This window comes from Ixodes scapularis, unplaced genomic scaffold (genome assembly GCF_016920785.2).
Source record: "Ixodes scapularis isolate PalLabHiFi unplaced genomic scaffold, ASM1692078v2 PGA_scaffold2__306_contigs__length_199485367, whole genome shotgun sequence".
NCBI classification, from domain to species: domain Eukaryota; kingdom Metazoa; phylum Arthropoda; class Arachnida; order Ixodida; family Ixodidae; genus Ixodes; species Ixodes scapularis.
The window spans coordinates 138,991,924-139,001,543 of record NW_024609857.1 but is presented as its reverse complement, the minus strand read 5'-3'; positions in this window follow the sequence as shown (position 1 = coordinate 139,001,543).

Genomic DNA, 9,620 nt, shown 5'->3' with positions numbered 1-9,620 from the left:
CATTGTCTTGGGAAAATCATATAAATTCAGTGATGACTAAACTGTCGCAGATCCTCGGCGTGACATATCGGAATAGGTATATACTCCCACGTCACATTATGATCTTAATATATAATTCGCTATTTTTAAGACTCAACTCCTGTCATTTAGTCTGGGCTTCGTCCACACAAGAAAATCTGCTGAAAATACATATATTAGAAAAAAGGTTTCCGAGAATGGTAGAAAATGTGCGCAATCATTATCATTCACAATCCCTATTTACAAAATATAATGTAATGCCTATAACAAAAATGTATGATTTCCACCTCTGTAAGCAATATAAACAAGGAACAAGAAATAACGTTTGCCTCTTAAGAAACTTGGCAAAACTAAAACCACATGTTACAGTACACAACAAACGAGAAAATGAGCCTTGGAAAATAGACACCTGTAGAACGAGATACGGCTTAAAAATGAATCAAAACAAATTACCAAGATTATGAAATAAATTACATACGCTCCAAAAGAAGCAGGCAACAGCGGTCCAGATTCACCCTTCTCAATGCAGGAACTTTTCCTCGCTCTTGACTCTGTCAATGAACGTAGCGCCCCGGGCAAAGATGGCATAACATGGCATATGTTACGTAACCTGGACGAACCGGAGAAGAAACTACTAGCCGAGCTCAATCACGTATGGGAAACAGGTGTCATCCCTGGAGAATGGAAGCATTCTGTTGTTCACCTCATTCCAAAACCGGGCAAGAAGGCGGACAGGATACAGAACCTCCGCCCAATATCTCTTGCGTCGACATTATGTAAACTCCTAGAAAGGCTGCTTCTCACCCGGCTCACATACATCCTCGAAGAATCGAAAGACAGTCCGTACTTCGACGTAGCTCAGACCGGCTTCCGACCTGGGCTATGTACACAGGACAGCCTCTATCTCCTCCGAAATCTTGTCAGAAAGAAACGTCATGGAACAAATATTGTCCCAGGCATCCTCGTTGCAGTTGACCTTCAAAAGGCCTTCGACACCGTAGAGCATTCGGCGATTATTCACTCACTAAAAAGAATGCGGGGCAACCCCTCGGATGATCAATTTTACCAAGAGCGTCCTACACAACCGAACCTCTAAAATCTCATCCGGAGCACAACCAAAATTTTTTTTCAAAATTCTCGTGGTGTTCCACAGGGTGCTATCTTATCTCTTTCCTTTTTTAACCTTGTGATGCGGGATCTGGCAAAGGAACTCAGGAAAATAGAGGACTTGCAGCTTACGATGTACGCGGATGATATAACTCTCTGGGTCGATCCCCGCGATGCATCACTCGATACTCACACCACCATAGCCACTGTACAAAAGGCCCTCGACACCCTCGACCGGTGGTTACCGGCTACAGGAATGAAGCCATCACCAGAGAAGACTGCGGTCCTATTAATTGGCGGCCTTCCTCACCTCCGGGCGCAAGTCAGTCTGACCTTGGCAAGGAAACCCATTCACCGACCAGAGGAGCGCTGGATTCGCATTCTTGGAGTTCCCTTTCATGAAAAAGGAGGCGCCGGGGAATGGCTCAGCCAACTTCAGGCTTCGTGGAAACAGCACCTCCATCTCATCCGACGCATCGCCACGCGTTTCGGGGGAGCAGGTACCCGCACTATTCGTATCCTCACACAGGCAGTACTGACATCCAAGGCCGCCTACCGAGCTGCTTGTTTTGACCTCACAAAAGCGCATATCTCCCAATTGGAAGTACTCCACCGCGCGTGCCTCCGTGTCATTACGGGCCTCCCCCGTCACGCTTGGACGAAAGATCTGCACCGCTATGCCGACCTTCCTCCCATCCAAGCGATAATTGACACTCGCAACGCGGGCCACCTCCGCCGACGGTTATCCTTTGTGGCTAGACAGCTGCTCCTGACTCACCAACACCAAGTACTTCGCCGTTCTCCACGGAGGCCGCGAGACCCAACCCTCAAGAGTGTCCCGCCATGGAAAGACTTCATGGTGCGTATCCCCAAGCCTCTCACCCGAAGAACCAGCCGGGAAGAGCATCGAGAGGAAAGAGCATCCCTAGCCGACCGCAAAGATAGAACACCAATAGCCATCTTTACTGACATTGCCTGGTGCGAAGCCACCCAACGAGCCACTTTTACCTGGGTCACCGGCACTGACGATGATGATGATGATGATTAGGGTTTTAGTGGCGCATTGACAACGGAGGTCATATTGCGCCAATTCAATGTTGTTTAGCTGGCACTAAACAAAACGGTTTAAGATAACAGTATAAAAAAATTACAACTGGTGTAGGTAGCCAGTTTTCTTTAGGTAGTCGAAAACACGGTGAAAAGGCACTAAAGGGCAGTCACTAAGTAAAAACATTGGAAGAAAGGGAAGGTAACCCCTAAAAAGTTCAGGGAAGCTAGACCGGCACAACTGATGGTGAAAAGGGCAATGCCATAAAATGTGTAACACTGTAAGGCCTTTCCCACAATGGGAACAAAGCTCGACATTTTCGTCACGAAGAAGGTGCAAGTGCGTCAAGCGTGTGTGGCCAATTCTTAGGCGACAGAGCAGAACCTCTACACGCCGTTCCCTGTGAAACGAGCTCTCCCACAGGGCCAAAATGGGTTTGATGGCATGAAGCTTATTGTCATACTCTCTGTCCCACTCCAACTGCCATGACATCAGGAGTGATTTTTTCAAAAACGGCTTCAAATCTTGATGAGGTAATCCACAAGTTGCTACTAAATCTTTGGCAGATGCAGCCAAGCTATCGGCTTTCTCATTCCCTGGAATCCCGACATGACTCGGCACCCAACAAAACTTTGTGTCATGTCCGAGTCGGAGGGCTCCATATAATTTACCTCGTACATGTAGAGTAAGAAGATTCTTTGTAGGGAGCAGTGAGGACACAGCCAGTAATGCGCTTTGAGAATCAACAAAGAGAATAGCTTTCCTTATATTGTTTTTAGTATGTGATCAACAGATAGTAAAATGCCATAAAGCTCTGCAGAAAAGATGCTTGCCACACCGTTAAGTTGAAGAGATTTCATGAAGGAACCAGAATATACTGCGCAGCCAACAAAAGACGAGGATTTCGACCCATCGGTATAGAATTCAGTGTAACCTCTATAAGTCTCCTGTAATGAAAGGAACTCCTGTTGAAGAACTCGTGGGGAGGTAGCCCGCTTACTGTATTTTGTAAGTGTCCAGTCGCAAACGATTGGGACTTCGTCCCAAGGAGCAACCCTGTCCCTGTAATTTAGCACGGCAACATGAAGTGGGACATGAAGGGAAGCACTGAAATTCTGAATGCGAAAGTTGAATGGCCGTACAATGCTCGGCTTGTTTTCAAAAAGTCGAGAGAAACGACAGCTATGAATGGCACTGTAAACTGGGTGTTGTGGATTAGAATAGACCCGATAAGCATAACAGAGACTCAGGTACTGTCTGCGTTTCTCAAGCGACATCTGATGTGTATCGGCATATAGGCTTAACACAGGTGATGTACGAAATGCACCGGAGGCAAGTCTGAGCCCCAAGTGGTGAACGGGATCCAGCATCTTCAAAGTAGAAGATCGTGCCGAATCATACACGACTGCACCGTAGTCAAGCCGAGACCGAACCAGGGAGTTGTATAATCATAAAAGGCATCGCCTGTCCGATCCCCATGAAATGTGGGACAACACCTTGAGAACATTTAAAGAACTTAAGCATTTACGTTTCAACTTCTTCAAATGTGGCACAAAAGAAAGCTTCTTGTCAAAGATTACACCAAGAAATTTGTGCTCCTGTTGAGCAGATATGTCTATGATATTGAGATGCAAAGTGGGGTCCAAAGACAAACCCCGGCGCAATGAAAAGGGAACACAAACAGTTTTTTCGGTAGAAAACTTGAAACCGTTTTCATCCGCCCATTTGCTCATCCTGTTGATAGTGAGTTGTAGTTGCCGTTCACAACTGGAGAGGTTACATGAAGAGAAGGAGATCTGCACGTCGTCTACATAAAGAGAATAAGATACCGATGACGGTATCACCCTTCCAAGACTGTTGATCTTAACAGTAAAAAGGGTAACGCTTAAAACTCCTCCTTGAGGGACCTCATTTTCTTGGCTAAAAACATCTGAGAGTGTGCCACCCAAGCGAACCTGAAAGGTTCGCTTGGTTACCGGCAGTGACGCACATGCCGAGACATACTACTACTCACAAGACCCCAGCACCTGTCGCCTTGAACTAGATGCCATTTATCTAGCACTAGCCCATCTGAAGGCCAACAGACCTCACGCTAGCTCCCCTGAACCCATCCGGGTTCTGGTTTATACGGACAGCAGAGAGGCCGTCACTAGGCTTGGGCTCACACCCCGTCAGGGCTCCCTCCCTCTGCCACAAGGTGGAAAGTTGGGCGAGTTGGTTGATGGTCATACTGAATGGGTTAAAACAGCGCAAAAAAGACGAAGGACCAGTAAAAGGAAACATATAGACACAGCGCTGTGTCTGTGTGTTTCCTTTAACCGGTCCTTCGTCTTTTTTGCGCTGTTTTAACCCATTCAATACTCCCTCTGCCAGCGCATTAAGACCCTATGCGCTGAACTGCTCTCCACCCACAACATTGAGGTGCGGGTGAATTGGGTACCGGGACATGCGGGCGGCCGAGTGTGATGATGTGGGGGAACAAACGATGAGGAAAACGACGTGCGTGCAAACTGTGAGTTTTCTCTGAATTCCCTTTTCTTGTCAAAAAAAAAGAAAAACTGTGAGTTGGACTGAGCAAAGGACGAGGAAGAAGATGCAGTGAACGTGGGGAAGACGGAAATGGTTAGAAGACAAAGAAGTTCAAGGCAAGAGTTGGATATACGGAAAACGCGAAGACGACGACGAGACGGGATGATAAGGCAGAGGCTCGTGAGAAAAACAGATGACGACAAAGAAGAAGCACACGTAACGAGGGCAGCGCTCTCAGCCAATTTTGAAGAACGTTCAGAAATTTGTTTCCGGGAATATTTATTCACTTAAATATCGTACACACCAACAAATCAGCAAGCGGAAACCTGCAGAGCGCTTCCGCGCTCACAGCCCTCTCCTATCAGGCTACAACCGGGAAAAGGCATGGATCAATGTCAGCAGAATAATCCTCTGCCACTTCAGCAACCACCAAGCACCCAGGATCATGCATACTCGGCAGAACGAGGCCAGCATCCGGAGAATGAAATGGAGTTGAAATGGAGTTGGTGTTTCCTCATTACAAAACCAAATCCCCCCTGCACAGCCTGAGCCGCAAGACAACATCGAAACTATGGATCATTCTTCAAACAAGGACATAGACGACGAAAGCGGATTCACCTTAGTATCAAGAAAACGCCCCCGCCAACTCGAGACCAGTGAAGACTCACAAGAGGAACAACTATTGTGAACTCCACTTCAAAAAACAGGTTTGATAGTCATCTTTATTCCAACAGATCCAACAGTCAATATTACTAAGCTCAATTCGACAAGGCTTACCACGGCACTCGAGGAAAAATGCCAGGACTCTATCGTCTTGATTCGCCCCAATACGCGGCTCAATTTAATTGCAGTTGACACCAGAAGTTCAGAAGCTACGACGTCTTTACTCAAGGTGACCTCTCTATGCAAAGTGCAAGTGAAAGCCTATGAACCCGGTCCACGCTTGGCTGCTGTCGGTGTCATCAGGGGTGTGGACCAAGATATCACTGACACGCAACTAAAAACTGAACTACGCGCTGATCCGGCGCATATAATTCATGCGCGCAGACTGGGTAATTATAGTGCAGTCAAAATCCAGTTTGCGTCAACTACACTGCCTGCATATGCCCTAATATCTCGCGTCCGCTATCAGGTATTTCCGTTCGAAGAGCGCCCTCTGCAATGCTCTAACTGTGGCCGATACGGTCACAAGACTGTAGCTTGCTTCAAAGAAGCTATGTGCAGTCGGTGTGGCGGGAAACACAGTCGAAGCACCTGTGATTCAGAAGAGCCAAGCTGCGTAAACTGCGGTAGCCACCATGATGCTTGCTCTTGCTCTTAACTGCCCTAAGCGGGTCGAGCATAAACAACTCGTGGAAGCCCGTAAACAGAGCCTTACGCTATCATCCACGCGAACTGATGGGGCAGCGCGATACGAAATGTCAAACAGGTATCAGTTGTTGCAAGAAGATCCCTCAGATGATGTTGCCATGTCAATCAATGATTCTCCCACAGAGGTCAATTAAACTGTACCGAGCGTAAAACACATAAACGCTCCTAAGCGTACATACAGTGACTCTTTAAAAATGTCCAACGTAAGGCTCGCTCATGAAACTTCCAATGACATCAATCTTATGTCCCAACCACAAGGCCCTAGCAAAGAGACAAAACAAAAAAGCCCCGCAGCGAATTCATATGCACAGAGAGGAATACAGAGCAAAAATCCACGACAGCTGAAGGAAAGGGGCAGGGCGAATCATTTCTAAATTTTACTCTCACAATGATCATCAAAATGCTGCGCCAGTTTCTAAGTACTCAGGATTCCCAATGGGCCAGACTATATATTAGAGAAAGGACTTGACTTCATTACACCTTTCCTGTCTACCTGGATCAGGTAAACTGCTTTGAAGAGACTCTAAGTGCGACAACAGTATTTTAGTGGAATTGTAACGGTCTTCGATCGAAACTTTCAGAATTTAGGCAACTCGTCTGGAAGTATCGTTTTCCTGTATTGGCAAACTCCGAAGCTAACATTGGTGATGGTGCAAATTTCAAAATTTCAGGCTACTCGTTTATCACCTCCAAAAGACTATCTGAAGGCAGTCGATCTTTATTAGGAATACGAAAGGACCTCACTTATGCAGAATACGATGTAACACCCACGACACAAATGAATACGTATGTGCCATTGTCAAGGCAAGTCACGTCACTTCACTGTTATCTCTACATACATTCAGACAACGACACCAATCGACTCTCAACGGCTAGAGCATATTGTACAGAACACCCCTTCCCCACATATATTATGTGGTAACTTCAATGCCCATCACGAAGTTTGGGGTAGTACTCGCAACGACAAGCGAGGAAGGCAAATCAATGACTTTGTAGAGCGTCTAAATTTAGTCCTGCTGAACGATGGCACTCCAACCTTCTACAGAGAAACTGTAAGCAGCGTCCTTGACTTAACATTTGTGTCAGCTGACTATGCAAAAAACGTAACCTGGTCAACTGATCCTGAGGCAAGGGGCAGTGATCACATACCCGTCCTGATTTTTGTCCGTGGTTTTGATAGCAATAAGAAATCACGCTCCGTTTTAGTAACTGATTAGGTGAAATTCTCTGAACTTTCAAAAAACTTAATTACAGCAGCTACCAGTAATGAACAACTAGGACATTCCATTACATATTGCCTCAAACAGGCTACACGAAACATAACTCTGCCTTACAATCGTACTGAAATTGATATTGAATATGAAAGGTTGAGAGCAATTCGAAGACAAGCAGAAAGGAAGGCCAGATGAACGAAAAAGCGCGATGATGTTCGTAATGCACGCCGGGCCCAGAAGATGGTGCGAAAGCATTTAGACGCTCTAGGCAAACGACGATGGCGAGAACTTTGTGCCTCACTGGATGCAAAAAAAATATCGCTCAACTATGGAGGGTAGTGCGAGGAATTCGAACTCCAGCTCAGCAACGTTGTCCCTTCCGAGCGCTTGCATTACATCAAGGTACCTCCGACATTGAAATCGCTGAGGCATTCTGCTGTCTTATTGTGCAAACATCGTGCCATATAATAGATCCAAAAAAGTGAAAGCCGTTTACAACTCCCTGTAACGTCGAGTTTGAGCACAGCTCTTGAGGAGGAGGAGGGAAGGGTACTTACTGGGGGTGGGTCACGTGACCTTGGGGGGTAACGTGACGATGCCGATGACGTCATCAGTGACGTCACTGATGACGTCATCAGCGACGATAACAATGCGGATACCGATGACGTCATCAGTGATTATGACGATGCGGATGCCAATGACGTCATCAGTGGCGTCACTGATGACGTTATCAGTGACGATAACAATGCGGATACCGATGACGTCATCAGTGATGATGACGATGCGGATGCCAATGACGTCATCAGTGACGTCACTGATGACGTTATCAGTGACGGTAACGATGCGGATACCGATGACGTCACCAGTGATGATGATGCTGATCCGGATGCCGGTGACGTCATAAGTGACGTCACTGATGACGTCATCAACGATGATGACGATGCGGATGCCGGTGACGTCACTGATAACGTCATCAGTGACGATGACGTCATCGCATCGTCATCAGTGATGATGACGATGCGGATGACGGTGACGTCATCAGTGACGATGACGTTATCGGGGGGTCACGTGACCTCGGGGGGAGGGGGGTCACTTGACCTCGGGGTGGTCACGTGACCACCCCGAGGTGGTCATGTGACCCTAAGGGGGGTCACGTGACCTCGGGGTGGTCACGTGACCTCAGGGTGCTCACGTGACTTCGGGGGGTCACGTGACCTCGGGGGTCACGTGACCTTGGGGGTCACGTGACCTTGGCAGTCACATGACCTTGGGGGTCACGTGACCTTGAGATGACCTTGGGGGGGGGGGCTCGCGTGACCTTCGTTACGCCGACGCCGCTCAAGCCGGGAACGAGCCCCTAAGAGCTGCGCTCTAAAACTATCCCAATCGTTTCCACGTTATCAAAAGAACCTTCTTTAGACTTGCCCTTCACACTTGAGAAACTATCCCACGCCCTGCAAGATTCCAAAAAGAAATCATCTCCTGGTCCAGATTCTATAATTTATAGCGCACTCTCCCGTCTAAACGAGCACTCGAAGCGCAGACTTTTGAAATATTATAACGAGTCCTTTAATACTGGTGTGCCTCCTCGTGCGTGGAAGCGGGGCCAGGTAACCCCCATTTTAAAACCCGGAAGGTCACCAATTGATCTTGGATCATTTCGACCGATTTTCCTTACAAGTTGTGTATGTAACATTATGGAGCGCATGGTTCTGTCAAGGATGACATGGCACCTCGAGAAAGCAAGGTTGTATCCTCAGGAGTTGTGAGGATTTCGAACTGGACGCTCTGCCACTGACAGTGTAATTGACCTCGTCAGTTCAGTTGAACAAGGTATTGCTGATCAGAAAACAACCTTAGCTATTTTTTAGACATTCAGAAGGCCTTCGACTCTGTCACACATCAGGCTATATTGACTTCATTGGCTGAACACGGTTTTGGTGGTAAGATCTTTAGCTGGGTAAAAGACTATCTCAGTCCCCGTACTATTTTGATGACCACTATGGATGGCCACACGACTGAACATATCCCTACGCTCTTCAATATAACTCTTATTTCTCTACCCAAGATACTACCCAAGGAAATTCTGTTCTCGATATACGCAGATGATCTTTGTTTATGGTCTACAAATGCCAACCGTTACGTCAGTCAGAGAACGCTCCAGAGAGCTCTAGCTGGAGTCAGCCATTACCTGCGAAACAGAGGTTTGTGCATATCACCCGAAAAGACAGTCGCAATGGCTTTTACAAGAATGTCTATGAAACGCTTCCCATTGATTCTTGCTGGGAATTGTTTACCCTATGTTCCCTCAACCAAATTCCTGGGATTTGTAA